Here is a 17,131-nt window from a genome sequence, read left to right as displayed (position 1 = left end):
ACTAAAGAACAAATACCTTTTAGTTAATGATCCTATCACCACTAACAACCTGGACTTTATGTTTCTAAATGAAACCTGGTTAGATGACAGCTGCAGTGCTACAGTCCTCAATGAATCAGCCCCACCCAACTTTACTTTTATAAGTGTCTGTAGAGCTGTTAGAAGAGGTGGAGGAATAGCTGCTTTATTCAAAGATGCCTTTCAATGCAAGCAAGTGCTACTTGGTAATTACCAGTCTTTTGAATATTTGTGTATTGCTATAAAAGGTACACCACGCATTCTGTTTACAATTATTTATAGACCTCCCAAATACACCTCAGCATTTGTTGATGAATTCACAGAACTTTTATCAACAATTTCCTCTGCATTTGATTATTTTGTTATTGCTTGAGATTTCAATATTCATATAGACAATGCAGAAAACAATACTGCGATTGAACTGTTAAATGTTTTAAACACTTTTGATCTGACCCAGCACGTGCAAGGTCCTACACACAATTGGGGAGACACTCTTGGTCTGCTTATTACCAAGGGTCTAAACTAGGGCTGCAGCTATCGATTCTTTTTGTAATCGATTAATCTAGCACTGAATCGATCGATTAATCGAGTAATCGGATAAAATTTTTGTGTGTGTTTTTAAACAACCAAAACAAATAATGCATAACGAAAATGACGTGGCTGTAAAATGTTGAAGCATTTGGCTTTTATTTCTTAAACAAAACAGAGGTATTGGCATTTGGCTGCAAAAAAAAAAAAGCCTATTTATTTCCATTTTTACCCATTTAGTGTTTATAAGTTCCAGTGCCAACAATTAAGCACTTTAATTTATTAATATGCACAACAGGTTTCATGCTGTAATCTAGCCCTTACATCAAAGTAAATATCTGGTTTATGTACATTTCTACACCTGCAGCATTTACCATTACTAACAAATAATATATAATTTCTGGGGTGAGCCTATTTGCTATGGTAACAACCTGTGTGTGTGCGCGCACGTGCACACACACACACACACACACACACAAACTCACATGCACGCGTGCTGTGCATGAGGAAGACTGAAACCCCACTCAGACGTTCAGTTGCTTTATTGCATTGTTACGGCAGAAATACATACATTTATTTTCAATAGAACGCTGCATTGGGTTTGCATCACTTGCATTGCGGTGCATTTTAGGTTAAGAATCCGTTCGAAAAATCACAACATCACGTCCCGCTGTATACAGCAAATGCATGCAGCTGAAATTATTGTTGCGTGGCTACATAAAAGATTAAGCATATGTGATGCATTGCACGATCGGTCTGACTCGCGTGAGAGAGAGACAAGGGTGCATGCGTGTGTGTGAAGGGGTTCTTTTTTAAGCTACTCTCTTGCAATTAAACGTGAATACGTTTAGTACTTAAAAACATCAAAGCTAAACATCATATCTAGTCAAACCGCATAACGACATCGCTACAAATACAGTATGGGATTAAAATCAGCGGAAGCTACGTTACCTTGTTTCATCGACGCTTGGTAAAACAGCAGTGGATGTTTTTCGGTTCAGATGCTGAATGTAATGTAATGATAAGAATAATGATCCCAAACTTTAGACTTTCTCTCTCTCTGCCGTTTATGGACATATTTACTCTCCGCCATCTCGGCGCGTGTAGTGTGCGTCATATGAATTTAACGAGGCTTCTAGGCAGAATTTTTGCCTCGAGGAATTTTTTGAATCGAGTTAATCGAGTAACTCGATGAATCGTTGCAGCCCTAGTCTAAACATTTTATCCACTGTAATCAAGGATGAAGCGCTATCTGACCATTTCTGTGTTTACTTTGATTTATTGATCTGTCCTGCCACTGATGCTAGATCTGTCTATGTCAAAAAAAAAGGTTCATAAATGAGAACACCAGTGAGGTATTTATAAATGCTATATCAATGTTGCCAAACATATCAGCAGACTCTGTTGATGTTCTCCTTGAAAACTTTAACATAAAAGTTAAAGATGCTATTGATGGTATAGCTCCAGTAAAGGTCAGGGTGATCACTGGCAGACGTAAAGCACCCTGGAGAAACACAACAGCAGTACAGCGCATGAAAAGAACATGCAGAACAGCTGAACGTATGTGGCGGAAAACAAAACTTGAAGTACATTATAGCATCTATAAGGACAGTCTTCGTGCTTTCAATGTAGAACTAGGCACAGCTAGACAGACCTTCTTTTCAAACATTATAAACAACAACATAAACAACACTCGCACATAATTGATATAAAAACCTTTGAAGAAACAGTACAACATCTTAAAGCATCAACATGCAGCCTTGACACGCTCCCCACATCTTTTCTCAAAAAGGTACTTAACTGCTTAGAAACTGACCTCTTAAAAATAGTAAATACCTCTCTGATCACAGGCCCTTTTACAGAGTCATTAAAAACAGCAGTTGTTAAGCCTCTCCTAAAAAAGAGTAACCTAGACAAAACCATACTTAGCAACTACAGACCTATCTCAAATCATCCGTTTATAAGCAAGATCATTGAAAAAGTTGTTTTCAATCAGCTGAACAAATTTTTTAACTCAAATGGCTATCTGGACAATTTTTAATCTGGTTTCCGTCAGCATCACAGCACAGAGACAGTGCTCATAAAGATAATAAATGATATTCGCTTAAACTCTGATTCAGGTAAAATATCAGTGCTGGTGCTACTAGATCTTAGTGCTGCCTTTGACACAGTAGATCACAACATACTCTTACATAGACTAGAAAACTGGGTAGGGCTCTCTGGGATGGTCCTCAAATGGTTTAAATCATACCTACAAGGAAGAGGTTACTATGTGAACATAGGTAACCATAAATCTGAGTGGACATCCATGACATGTGGAGTCCCACAGGGTTCAATTGTTGCACCGCTTCTGTTTAATTTGTATATGCTCCCACTTGGTCAAATAATGAAAAAGAACCAAATTGCTTACCACAGCTATGCAGATGACACCCAGATATACTTAGCCCTGTCACCCAATGACTACAGCCCCATTGACTCTCTTTGTAAATGCATTGATGAAATTAACTGTTGGGCGTCAAAACTTCCTCCAGTTAAACAAAGACAAAACTGAAGTCATTGTATTTGGAAATAAAGATGAAACTCTCAAAGTTAACACATACCTTGACTCTAGGGGCCCTATCTTGCACCCAGCGCAATTGACTTTGTCAGTGACGCATGTATCATTTCGTATTTTGCACCGGCGCACCGCGGGGTTTTCCCTCCACAGACGCACGTCGGCAAACTAGGGAATGAACTTGCGCTCCCTGGGCGGTTCAGCGCAAAAAAGGAGGCGTGTTCCGGTGCAAACCATCTCTTATGCTATTTTGCAGTTTCAAAAAACAATTGCGCTACTAACCAAAAAAAACTAGTCTAAAGTCAGTGGCGCGTTGCGTGTAGTTCATTATGCTATTTTAAGGGCGCATGCTTGACCATAATGTATAGCGTGCACAACGCGCATTGCTTATCTAATCTACACAGATGCAACAGTTATTTTTGCAAATCATAAATTGTTACAATAAAAAAATATTAACACATAAGATAAGGGAAATCATAGTGGTGAGCATTGTGGTGATCGTTTTGATTTATTGTGTGGCTGCGTTAAAAATTCTCATGCAAATAACGATTAAAATATTTTCAAGTTTGTTGAGTGGCTGTATTACGTTTATTCTATGTAAATAATAATTATAATGTTTTCATAAGAAACCTTAATGTATGTGAACTTGATTTGTAAGTGTACTTTGGGGTTGGACCTTGTTTGCGTTTCCGATTTCAAAGCCCCCAAACCATTTCAGCGGTGAGGGTGGACGCAGCGATGTCCTCTGCTGGCGTCAGGTCATGTGTAGAGGCAGATCCACCTCCCGTTACACGGCGTGTCCGATTTATGCTGGCAAGCTTGGGATTCCCCCGTCTCCTGACATCATTGTAGCGCTTGGCGCAACAATGGGGAAGCCAGCTGATGAGACAATTGTGGTTATATTTCCTCTCACGCCTGTTTAACCGACGCTGATTTGGGCGGGTTTCTCCCATCCTCATACTTCTCTGTCTTTGACTGCTTTTACAAGAACGTGGGTCTCCTCAGCTGTGAACCGCTCCTGGCGTGCGCCTGGTAAATCCGTCATAATATTATCAACCCGCCATGGAACTTGCGCCCTTGCGTTTAAAGGGAATGTTGGATAGCGTTCTGATTGGTTAATTTTACGTTACGCCCAAACCACACCTATGAATAATGAACCTACTTCAGACCAACCCCTTATTGATTTGCGTCTGGCGCAAGTGTTATTTCTCCCGCAGTGAAAATAGCAACAGCGCCCAAGATCCGCCCACAAAGTCACTTGCGCTTTGCGCTTTGTACTTGCGTTTCAGATCGTTAAAATAGGGCCCTAGGGGTCTAAAGACACAAAATTAGAGTCTGACCTTAATTTCAGTAGTCACGTGAAAGCAATAAGCAATAAGCAAATCAGCTTACTACCATCTCAGAAATATTACCAGAATTAGATGTTTTGTCTCAAGACAGGACTTAGAGAAACTTGTTCATGCTTTCATCACCAGCAGGGTGGATTACTGCAATGGACTCCTTACAGGGATCCCCAAAAAGACCATTAGACAGCTGCAGCTCATACAGAACGCTGCTGCCAGAATTCTGACCAGAACCAAAAAATCTGAGCACATTACTCCAATCCTCAGGTCCTTACACTGGCTTCCTGTCACATTTAGAATAGACTTTAAAGTATTGTTACTCGTTTATAAATCACTTCATGGCTTAGGACCCAAATACATGACAGATATGATAACTGAATATAAACCTAAAAGATTACTCAGATCATTAGGATCCGGTCAGTTAGAGATACCAAGGGTTCACTCAAAACAAGGTGCGTAAGTATTTAGTTATTATGCCACCTCTAGCTGGAATCAGCTTCCAGAAGAGATCAGATGTGCTTCAACAGTAAACACTTTTAAATCTTGATTAAAAACACAACTGTTTAACTCTGCATTTACTGAATGAGCACTGTGCTGCTTCACACTGACTGCACGTTTAACTCAAGTCATTTTTACTCCTGTTTTATTCTTTTTAACATTTTAAACTGTTTTGTTAAGATTACATTTATTTTCTTTAATTGTTATTTTAAATTCTCATGTATCTTTGTCTCTATTGTGATCTTATCGTGTTTTTACATTTTCTTTTTTATATATTGTTTTCTCATTTCTGTGTAAAGCACTTTAAATGACCTCTGTGTATGAAATGTGCTATACAAATAAACTTGACTTGCCTTGCCTTGCCTAACAGATGGATCAGTAGTCATCATAAAATTTTAAATGTTTGTGGGAAATGTTTAAAATTATCACTTAAGTGAAGCAGGAATGATGGGGTCAAATTTTGTATCAAATGTTATAGCTAAATAATAGTACTGTTAAATGAGTAAAAAATAAAGCGAGAGAAGTTTGGGATGATGAATTGTGAATTGCAATATACAGCAGCGTGTCATTTTTTTATGATGCTTAAATGGTAAATGGACTGCATTTATATAGCGCTTTCATAGACCAATGGCCATCCAAAGCGCTTTACAATTTGCCTCACATTCACTCACACATTCATACACCGACGGCAGTTAGTGCAATCATTACAGATTGCACTAACATGCATGTAATTTTAATCTATTAACATATGGTTGTTATAATATTGCATATCAGAGGCCAGACTAACATTCAGCACTTAAGTTTAATTATGTTCCTGTGTTTTCATCCTAAAAAGAAAACCTCACATTTGAAGTCACAGCCCCAGCAGCTCTTTTTTAAAAAACATTGCAGTAGTGGATCAGGACCTTGAGGCAGAGGCAGGGCATGAGCAGGGAGCAGAGTCTGACCCAGACCATGGTATACATACGGTCCTTGGTCATAAGGTCCTGGTGGACCTGGGTTGTGGGACCATGACAGGCCAGGGTCGAGAGGCAGACGTGGGCCAGGGTCGTGAGGCAGATGTGGACCTGGGTCGTGAGGCAGATGTGGACATGGGTCTTAAGGCAGACGTGGACCTGGGTCATGAGGCAGACGGGGACCAGAGTCGTGAGGCAGGCGTGGAAGATTGGACACTTTGGCTTAGTTCTCGGTGTCCTCTGCCTCCTCCATGCGTCCGGGTACTACCCCACCAAAAAATACTTGGGGGGCTTCTGCCGACCAGGGTACCGGTAATATTGGACACCAGGGCAGCGTTGGAGGTGCTCTAGCCCTCTGACAGAGATAGGTGAGAGAGATGCTGGCATAGCCAGGTTAGCAAAACACAGGTCAGTAAAAGCAGAGTTTTCAAAGAGTTCAATAATGTCAATATTGAGCCAGACAGAGAGTTCATAATGTTCATGATCGGTCATTTTGAAATAGGCAGAGAGTTCAGAGAGTTTGTGATTGGCCATCTTAGGCATGGCAAACAGTCTATAGGAGTCATACACAGCCGTTTTGTAAAGAGTAGAGAGTCTATGGAGCTTAGGAGTGACCATACTAGCTGACCTACAGGGCACAGGAAACTCAGGGGTAACCATCTTGGCCTCTACATGACCCACAGGTAACTTGGAAACAGGAAACTCAGAAACAGGCCTAATGGTTGTGACAGAAAACTCAGGAAACTTAGGCTCAGCAGACGTGGTCGGGACAATAAGCTCAGAGGACTCAGATTTAAACTTTTCAGTCATAAAAGAAAGTGCAGTGGACTCAGATGAATCAGGTGAAACCAGTGGTGGACAGTAACGAAGTAAATGTAATTCGTTACTGTACTTAAGTAGTTTTTTCGCTTATCTGTACTTTACTCAAGTACTTTTACTTTGGGAGACTTTTACTTTTACTTTACTACATTTTAAACTCAAATATCTTACTTTTTACTCCACTACATTTCAAAAAATCGGTCGTTCCTTTTTATTTATCAGTGGACTGGGCAAACTAAAGCTGCACAAAAAAAACTAAGATGCACACGTGATGCGTCAAACCACCAATCAAGGTACAGCATGCGCTTTGTTTTGAACTTGTTTTGGTTGCCGCGCTGTTTCACGTAAGCTACGCGAGTCACGCGAGTGCAGCAGCCAGCCAATGCATCGTTTGGAGAATGAAACTGCATTCAAAAACAACGGAGGAGATAACTGACCCGTCACAACAACGGCCTTATTTACGCCAGTTTTTTTAAGTCCTTGAATAAAAGAACGAGTCCTTCGTGTCTTCTCTGCCTGCCTTGAAACTGTGCTATTTCGTTTTAAAAGAATACTCTTTCAAATCTAAGGAAACGCGTAGAGGTAAGCCATTTTTATTCTGGTTATATTTTTAAATGAGCAATCTTAACAGTAGCTTGCAGAAAACTGTTAATTGTGTTGCTAAAATATATACGACGTTATCATGAATGAACTTTAAGCTATGCAGGCTGAAGCTATTTTTAGCCGTATAGTTAGCTGTTTCGCTTAACCCTTGTTTGTATTTTTGTTACTTAGACGATGTTTGTGGGTCTGGTGGACCCAGAGCATTATTGGTATCTTAAACCAATGCATTCATACAAATTTATGTAATATTGTTTACAGATGTTAACTTTAGCCTTATTGCAAGTAATATAGACAAAATTTATGGTTAATATTGGTAATTTACCACTGGTAGAGGACTATTTATAAATTAAAGTGCCATTCGTTTTTGTGGTAATATGAAATGAAAGAATAAAATTCTATTCTGATCCAAATATTGGGGGGCAAAACATGTTTATCTTAAATAAGTTTAAATGAAACAAAGTTTTTCATCACTGTTGATGTTTAATTCTTTGAACTTTTTGAAATTGTACACATTTTTGTCAGTCTACACAGCACAGGCCCCAACTGAACAGATGCCGTATCATAAGATATTATCCACACTGAACATAACCTGTTCATGCCAGCCAACACAACACATAAGAAGCACATTTTTACTGTGTAGTTGTGTTGTGTATGCATTTCTTGCATTTTTTACACATATATTGTGTCCCTCTTATGTTCACACAAATTGCAGTACGATGTGTTGCTATTGGCCACAACTTACAATGATGAAAATACATGGATAATATTTTACTTTCTCTATTATTCACTCTCTCACACACACTCATGCACACACACACACACACACACACACACACACATCTTTGTGGGACATTTGGTCCCCACAACATGATAAATAGCAGGTACACACACCATAGGTTTTGTGGTAAACCCATGGTTTTACAAATCGTAATCAATATAACATATAACCATGCTTTTACTACAATAAAACTATGGATTTTTTTGTAAGGGAGATAATGGTAAAATGTAGAATGGTTCCTGTTAGACAGAAGTTAAAGTGTTTGGGACAGTAGGTACAGACAAATGTTCATGCATGATATATAACATTGTGTATCCTTGCGGCATTACAGCAAGAGCAAAAGGACAAAACTCTGACAAGTATTCATCACATATGTCCAGACATATATACAAACACACTCATGCACTCACAGGAGTCCCAGGTAAGAGAAAAACAGAGTAAAGTTACATAGCACATTCAATTTTTACACTCTTTTTAACCCCGGGTCCAGTGGACCCGAACACCACATATGTAATATAAATGTGTAGGGGGGTGTACAGTGTACAGTAATTATAAAGTTGTTTATTTTTATGTTCTTCATAGAAAATGAGCCAAGGCCAATGAATCTGAGGTTGAAACAACAATGAATTGCATAATTTTTCTTTCAGTAAACATTAAAAACGGGTCCCACAGACCCGAACACCACACAAGGGTTAAGTTCATTGTATTTGAAGCTCAGTGCTCTGTTATTTTGAAATGACAATTAATCACTATCAACACTGTTGTAAAATATGCAGTGTATGATGCTTAAACAGGCAGGTGGATTGGAGGGCTCCCTATTAACTGAGATTGTTATTAATATTTTCAAAAGTTTTGCTTCCAAAATATATAAATACATTTAATTATGTAGTACAATATACATATGACATGCTAAATCACATGAAATGTTTCTGAAATTATATTCTGTAAGGCTTGTTTTATTTGTCAAAGAAAGGGAGTCTGATTTCTAGATAACATTATGTATTTAATGTTTTGAAAACTATTGTGAACCTGTGCTTAACCCTCTGGGGTCTAAGGGGTTTTTAGGGCCCTGGAGAAGTTTTGACATGCACTGACATTTGTGCTTTTTTCAGTTGCTTAAAAACATAACAATGGCAAAAGTCTTATAACACTGTGTTCAGCACAAACTGGGCTACTATATTATATGATCAACATGTATCTACATGTTTGTATTTTTGAGAGAAAAATGTTTATGCGTGGTTTTTGAAAAAGCTAAATTTTTAAGTGACTGATATAAGTCAAAAAAACCCATACTAAACATGTTTTCCCAAGACTTTTCAAAACAGGATCTAGTAGTCTAGAGTTTTTTCTTTAAAATGATGTGAAAATCATTCTGCTTACTCATTTACATAAGACATTAATATTGATTTACAATTTCAAAGTCACTTTTTGGTTAGGAAGGCAATATGCAAGGAGGCTGGAAGCTCTTGAATAGTCTGTGATTGACAGCTGAAGAACAAAACACTTGCATAATGAGCTGCATAGGCTAATGAGCCTTTAGGCAGTAAGACGACGCCTTGTTACGTGTTTGTTTGTGAAAGCAACACAAAAGAAATGCCCCAGCTAGAAATAAAAAGTTCTAAGAACGTTCCCTGAAAGTTCCCGAATGTTCCCAAAAACATTCTGCCAACGTTAAAAGTGGCTAGTTTTTTTTAAGTTCTAGGAACGTTTCTGTTGTCTGAACGTTAGAGTTATGTTACATTTTACCATTTTAAACGTTATGACAATGTCATGTTTTAATGTTCACACAATTTTTAAAACAACAGCTGTTTATTATATTGACTTGTTTGATTGTTATGTAAATGATAGAGAAACATTGCATTTTATTATTTAATAAAACATTATTTCTGAATGTTCAGTAAATATATTGCTGTAGAAAACTCAATTCACTTACTCGCCTTAGATGTTGATGTTTCATTTTAAGTCACCCTTATTGTGATTCGTGTTTGTTTTAGTTGGTCTCTTGACACTTGACTTTTTCAAGAAGTCCTCGCTGCAGCTTGCAGCGCGATGACGTGGTGGATTAATCCAGTACGTAGTGGATGTTCAAACACGCATGCGCAGTGAATATAAATCCAAATCCAGTGCTCGGTTGTGTATTTGAACTGAACACAAACATTAACACATTTGCCGTCAAATGCCGATAAACGTGCTGTTGTCCTAGATTAGTTAATAAGTTGGATACCCACGTGCAAAATAAAACCATGTTTTCGCGTGTTCAGTGCAGTTATTTTCACATAATTTATCCATAAAAGCTGATCGTATTGAATGAGTAGGCTAACGTTACCCCTTACGAAAATTAACCATGGTTTTACTACAGTTAAAACCAAAAAAACCTGGTACTGTAGTAAAACCATGGTAACCACAAAATAACAATAGTTTTGATAACCATGGTTTTCAAAAACAATAGTTAAACAATGGTTAGTGTAGTAAAACCATGGTTTTGCTGATAATCACACCAAAAACTATGGTTACTACACTTTTACCACAATAAAACCATGGTTAATTTTCGTAAGGGACTGTAAACTCATTTTACATTTTTAGCATTGTGTAATGTATTATCTTAACATGTGGTAATGTTAAGATGTATTAAACAATCATCTTTAAACAACAAGATAAGGTATATTAGCAATGATACATGTAACGTTTTAATCAATCATTTATTTGAGTGTTGTATTGGAGTTATTTAAAAAATATTCTATTATATATATATATCTATTCAAGTTACTGTTAAATGGAAACAAAAATAACTTGTCATTTATTTAAGTTGTTTGTTTATTTAACTTTTACCCCACAGCTTATTCAATTCACTGATGATCAGTGACTGCAAATATTAAAACATTTTAACAATAAACATTAGGCCTAAACATGAACTTAGTGAAAACTCAGCTAGTCATCTTTCTGTGATTTACTGTTTTCTACATTAACTCATTCTACATAATGTAAACAACATTCTGTAAAAAAACCATTGATATCTTTAATATTGAATCAGAATCAGCTTTATTGCCAAGTATGTTTTTGTCACATACAAGGAATTTGTCTTGGTGACATGTTACGGACATAAATAGAATGACTAAGTTAAATTAAAGACAATAACACACTAGTAATATAAAAACAAAAATAATTTAAATAAGCAGCATGGTACAGTAAGTATATATAAGTATATGTATATATATATATATATATATATTCTCCTTTTTTACAATTGTGTGTAGTGATGCCTGTATGGATGTTCAGATGCTGTTGTTGTACAGATAGATAATAGGTGATATTTACAGTAGCATAGTTTAGAATGGTAGTTTCAGATGTACAGTATGTGGTGATTATAAACAATATACAGTTATGACAGGTGTGGAAGTTATGGGTGCTTTAATTGTTTAGGTATATAACCTGAGGAACAAACTGTTGTTTATAGTGTTCAGGGCAAAAGTTCAAAGAAAAAGTTGGCTGGGTGTGTGGGGTTGACTGAGTAAAATCATGTCAAATGTCAAAATCAATGTGAAAGTAATGAAAATACCACTTTGATGCTCATTATATCATAATTACATTTCAAGACTTATCCTGTTTTTTCACAGGCAGGGTCACATATAACTGACTGCAGTCAGCACAGGTAAAGCTTTTGTCACAGTTTGATCTTAAATAGTTTAAAGTCAGTGCCACGCCACCACTGCTTTACTGATGCAGAATAGATGAACAATTCATCCCTGGGACACCCTTCCTCCAACTCGACCTGGTGGACAGTCTGTAAATAAATCTCTACACCCCGGAGAATGTGTTCCAGTTGACAACACCTATTTTAAGAAAGAGAAGTAAATATTAAAAATTAACTTAAATGTATAGTCTAAATCTAGGGATACTTTATATGAATTTAGAATAAAAACACTGTTACTATAAGCACACACACACACACACACACACACACACACACACACACACGTTTGGCAGATGCTATGTGTTAGTGTTAGTGTGGCAGTATGTGTGTTACCTGATGATATTTGCTAATAATGTAATGCTCTAATTGAGCTATGGAAAATTTTTTAAATTAAATAACTTACTGTCAAGCCAGACTACATGAGCCTTTTCTCTGAAAGATGCTTTACTAACAACATAGTGAAAAAGCTGGCATGTCAACAGTCTGATAAAAGCCACATCTCCATCTTCTTTAATGAGCAAGGGCATCTTGCCAAATCCAGTCAAATCTACAAAAAAAAACAGTCAAATCTCATTAAGTTGAACTTTTCAAATAAAAATGCAAAGGATTGTTAACATACAAGTACTAAGTCTCTTTTATAAAAAAATCCAATCCAGATGTATTAATTTAAGATTAAGTGACACTGGTTACAGTATGTGCACCTATTACTGGGCAACTGTCCTTTAAAAAAACATTCATCTAGAACAATGCAATAGCATTAGTTAGCCTAAAAAAAAGCATTAGTTAGCCTAGCAAAATCAGGTTAGTTTTACATTAGACCTACAGTCTGTCCACGCGTGGCATTATGTTCTGAAGTAACGTTATGATTAAAATGAGAATCGCTGTTAGCATATTAAGTCACCTTTATACCGCTTCGGACACATAACACTAACGTTACACAAGACTATACATGTTGAAACAACAAATCAGTAAATAAAGATTAATTACCTACCTTTATACAATCACTGTTGTTAAATAATCCTTCGTTTTTCAGCAGATTCTTCTTGAAATACCAAAGCACGTGCGATTGTTCATCAACAACAACACAGCACCGCGCATGCGCGTAACATTATATTCACTGCGCATGCGCGTAACATTATATTCACTGCGCATGCGTGTTTGAACATCCACTACGTATTGGATTAATCCACTACGTCATCGCGCTGCAGGCTGCAGCGAGGGGTGCCTCGACTTTTTGCCTACTAGTTTTTTCCTGGTTGTGTTAACTTTGTGGTAATGCACCACATTTGTTATGAAAAGTTATTAGTGTATTTCTGTGGTTGTTAGTACATAATGGTAAAGATCATCACCTAGTTCATTAACTAATCAAAAGTTTATTTTCTGCCAATATTGTATATTAGATCCAACTCTTTCACAGCAGTTTGTCATTAAGGAGTTTTAGAAACTTTGGACAAAAAATATCCACTGTATAGTTGGGATGCCCAAACATCAAGAATCAGACTATGAATCTCAACCATGGTGACAATTAAAATTGTTAAAAAAATCCTTATTTATCCATGCTGCAGTGCATGCTGGGAGTCCTGAATGAGATTTGTAATTTGTTAATACCCAGCATGCATTGCAGCATGAAGTTTTTCATTTAATTGTCACCATGATTGAGATTCATAGTCTGATTCTTGATGTTTGTGCATCCCAGGTATACAGCAGATATTTTTTGTCCAAAGTTTCTAAAACTCCTTAATGACAAAATGCTGTGAAAGTGCTGGATCTCATTTACATTTTTGACAGAAAATAAAGTTTGATTAGTAAATGAATTAGGTGATGATCTTTACCATTATGTACCAACAACCACAGAATAACACTATTAACTTGGCATGTTCATAACAAATGTGGTGCATTAACACAAAGTGAACACAACCAGGAAAAAACTAGCAAGCAAAAAGTCAAGTGTCAAGAGACCAACTAAAACAAACACTAATCACAATAAGGGTGACTTAAAATGAAACAAAACATCAACATCTAAACCTAGTAAGTGAATTGAGTTTTCTACAGCAATATATTTACTGCATACAGAAATAATGTTTTATAAAAATAATAAAATGCAATGTTTCTCTATCATTTACATAACAATTAAACAAGTCAATATAATAAACAGCTGTTGTTTTAAACATTGTTTGAACATTAAAACATGACATTGTCATAACGTTTAAAATGGTAAAATGTAACATTACTCTAACGTTCAGACAACAGAAACGTTCCTAGAACTTAAAAAAAACTAGCCGCTTTTAACGTTGGCAGAATGTTTTTGGGAACATTGGGAACTTTCAGGGAACGTTCTTAGAACTTTTTATTTCTAGCTGGGGCCTTCCCATGCGTGATCCTGCGTTAAATAAACTTACCGTGCAGAGATATACGCGAACAAACAGGGTTTTAGATGTGTTTAGATCCGTCTTAATACAAAAGTGCGTCAAATATGAGGCATTGTGTGTTTGTGTGTGCGTCTGACGAAAGCACAAAGAAAACATAAGCGCCTGGAGATAACTTGTATTTACAGGCGAGAGAGCATACTTTATAATTTTACCACAAAGCGCGTCAAATATGAGGCATCTTGTGTTTTTGTGTGCGTTTGGACCTCGATCCCGTCACACTGACGAAGCACACACTCGCGTCTTTTTGGAGATAACTTTATGCGCGAGTAAACAAGTAGATGTGATGTTTGCAATGGCACCTTTTATAAGAATACCACAAAGCGCGTCAAATATGAGGCATCGTGTTTGTGTGTGCGTTTGGACATCGCGTCACTGACGAAGCACACGCACTCGCGTCTGTTTGGACATAACTTTAGGCGCGAGTAAACAAGTAGATGTGATGTTTACAATCGCATATCTTATAATGATACCACAAAGCGCGTCAAATATGAGGTATTTGTGTGTGCGTTTGGACGTCGATCGCGTCTGTTTGATGAAGCACACACACTCGCGTCTGGAGATAACTTAAGTTACAGTCTGAGTAAACAAGTAGATGTCATGTCACCAACACTTGGATTAAAACTCAACACAGCACTGAATGGCTACAGAGACAGAGTCTCCATTGACTGGGGTTGACTAATGAATATGGATGATCTCTGCTCTTCTCTTCAATGGAGCGGGGCGTGGCTCATTATAGATAATGCAGGAACACGAGAAAGACGGTACATCTCCCTCTTCTAACACAGTTAACAACGAATTACAATATTTGATTTCGATTTCACTTACATCTTCCAAAAGCAGACATTCCAAGCATTATGTAGATATGTATCTTTTGTTTATATGACAAGAAATCCTTAAGTTACAGTTAATTTTTCTGACGTGTTTCTGAAAGTACTTCACTGAGGGAGAGAGAACAAAACACGCATCATGTTTATTTTCTTAATTTTGCGAAAAGCACAACATTCTGTTTTTATTGGGAGTGGACAGAAAAAAACTAGACACTTTAACGTTTTAAATGATGTATAAATCATATCTGTATGACCAAAATCAGCAGAGTTATCTAACTCTCTTTGCGGAGTGATTGAAAAATAAAGAGTTTGCGGCGCCCGCGCCACCGTCGACCCCAGAGTGTTAAGTCAAGTTTTTATTACACTTAAACTGATAAATTATTTAACAAATAAATCTTGAAATGAGACTTACTGCTCTCAAATCCTGTTATTTCATTTGATGCTAAAGGAATTTTTTTGTTTTTAAGGTTTTAGGCTTATGATAATTTTAATAGACATCAGTGTCTGATTTATTAATGTCCTTTAATTGATTGGTTAGCCAAGAGAGTTATTTCACATAATTCGAGTTTTGTGACAAAAATGATACGGCCATAATAAATCACAGTACTTTTGTACTTAAAGGAACAGTATGTAGGATTGTGGTCAAAACTGGTATTGCAATCACAAAACTTGTGGCTAAAACTGGTACTGCAATCTCACAACTGGTGACCAATACACAACATGACAACATAAACATCAGTTGAGGGCTGCAACTCCACTTTTTAAATGACAATATCCTGGCCGGACCACTGTTGTCAGTGATATAAGTATTTGAAATGAAAATGATTTCTTAATGTCTAGTGACATATCAGGGCCATTTTATGATTAATTGATATACATTTCTTACATACTGTTCCTTTAAGTACATTTTGAGGCAGATACTTTTGTACTTTTACTCAAGTAAAAATTTTAAGCAAGTACTTCTACTTTTACTTGAGTGATATTTTACCCTGGGTATCTTTACTTTTACTCAAGTACACGATTTGTGTAATTCGTCCACCATTGGGTGAAACAAGCAACTCAGGTGAAACAGGCGACTCAGGTGAACCAGGTGAAACAGGCGACTCAGGTGAACCAAGTGAAACAGGTGATTCAGGTAAGCCAGGGGATTCAGGCGATTCACTTTTGATGAAATGTGCAGGACCCTGCTGAAAAAAACAGCATACCAGCAAGACCAGCATATGTTGTGTTTTGGTGCTGGTTTGCTAGTGAACACCAGCTAAACCAGCATCATCACCAACATTGGCACTAGCTAAACCAGCACCAAACCAGCATTAGCACCAGCTAAACCAGCACCAAACCAGCATTAGCACCAACATCCCATGCTGGTCATACCAGCAAGACCAGCATATGTTGTGTTTTGGTGCTGGTATGCTGGTGACACTGTTTTTTCAGCAGGGGAGTCTCAGGTTCAGACCTTCTAATCATGGTAGCAAGTGCAGGAGACACAGGTTCGATCCTTCTAGCCATGACAGGAGGTGTATTGGATGATTCAGATTCATGGGCTTGAAAATCCTCACATGAAACAAAGAGCAGAAAACAGACCACACACCACAGGGCCATGGCAAATACAGGAAGCTCAAAGTTCAAAGGACATACCTTTGTTGCCGTAGGAACCACAGAACAGGATAAAACTTGACGTGGGGTCCTAGACATCCGTACTGACACCATCTGGGTATCCAGCAGATTTGACATCAATAGTCGGGTCTTGGTATGAACTGGAGAGGTTGGTAAGGAAGCCATTTTGTGAAAAAGGTAAAGTGACAGCCATCTTGGGTACAGAGACTGGCTTGGTGGCAGCCATCTTGGGTGCAGAGACTGGCTTGGTGGCAGCCATCTTAGAGACAGACATGGGCTGAATCAGAAATCGTATACTTACTGAGTAGGTACTGAATTTCACTGAGGACCTACTTAACGTTCGCTAAGACAGTACGTACGTTCGCGTTAGTATGGACAGCATCCACCATGTTGACGTTATCATGCAACCTATGACGTAGTAGACTTGTTTGAGTTCATGCGGAACCACAAGAACCGACAGGTGATTGACA

The 17,131-nt window shown here is 37.5% G+C and overlaps 1 long non-coding RNA gene across 1 annotated transcript; it reads right to left on the bottom strand.

Annotated features, from left to right (window-relative positions):
* Positions 1-11,586: 11,586 nt before the first annotated feature.
* LOC141363020 (uncharacterized) lies at positions 11,587-12,934 on the bottom strand. The gene is made up of 3 exons (XR_012368536.1): positions 12,780-12,934; positions 12,192-12,335; positions 11,587-11,927 (listed from the first exon to the last, which is right to left on the bottom strand). It is a non-coding gene; the product is annotated as an uncharacterized lncRNA (long non-coding RNA).
* Between the last annotated feature and the right edge of the window lie 4,197 nt (positions 12,935-17,131).

The sequence above is a fragment of the Misgurnus anguillicaudatus genome, unplaced genomic scaffold (assembly GCF_027580225.2).
Source record: "Misgurnus anguillicaudatus unplaced genomic scaffold, ASM2758022v2 HiC_scaffold_31, whole genome shotgun sequence".
Taxonomy (NCBI): Eukaryota; Metazoa; Chordata; class Actinopteri; order Cypriniformes; family Cobitidae; genus Misgurnus; species Misgurnus anguillicaudatus.
Note: the sequence above shows the minus strand (reverse complement) of the source record. Positions and strands in the feature narration are given on the sequence as shown.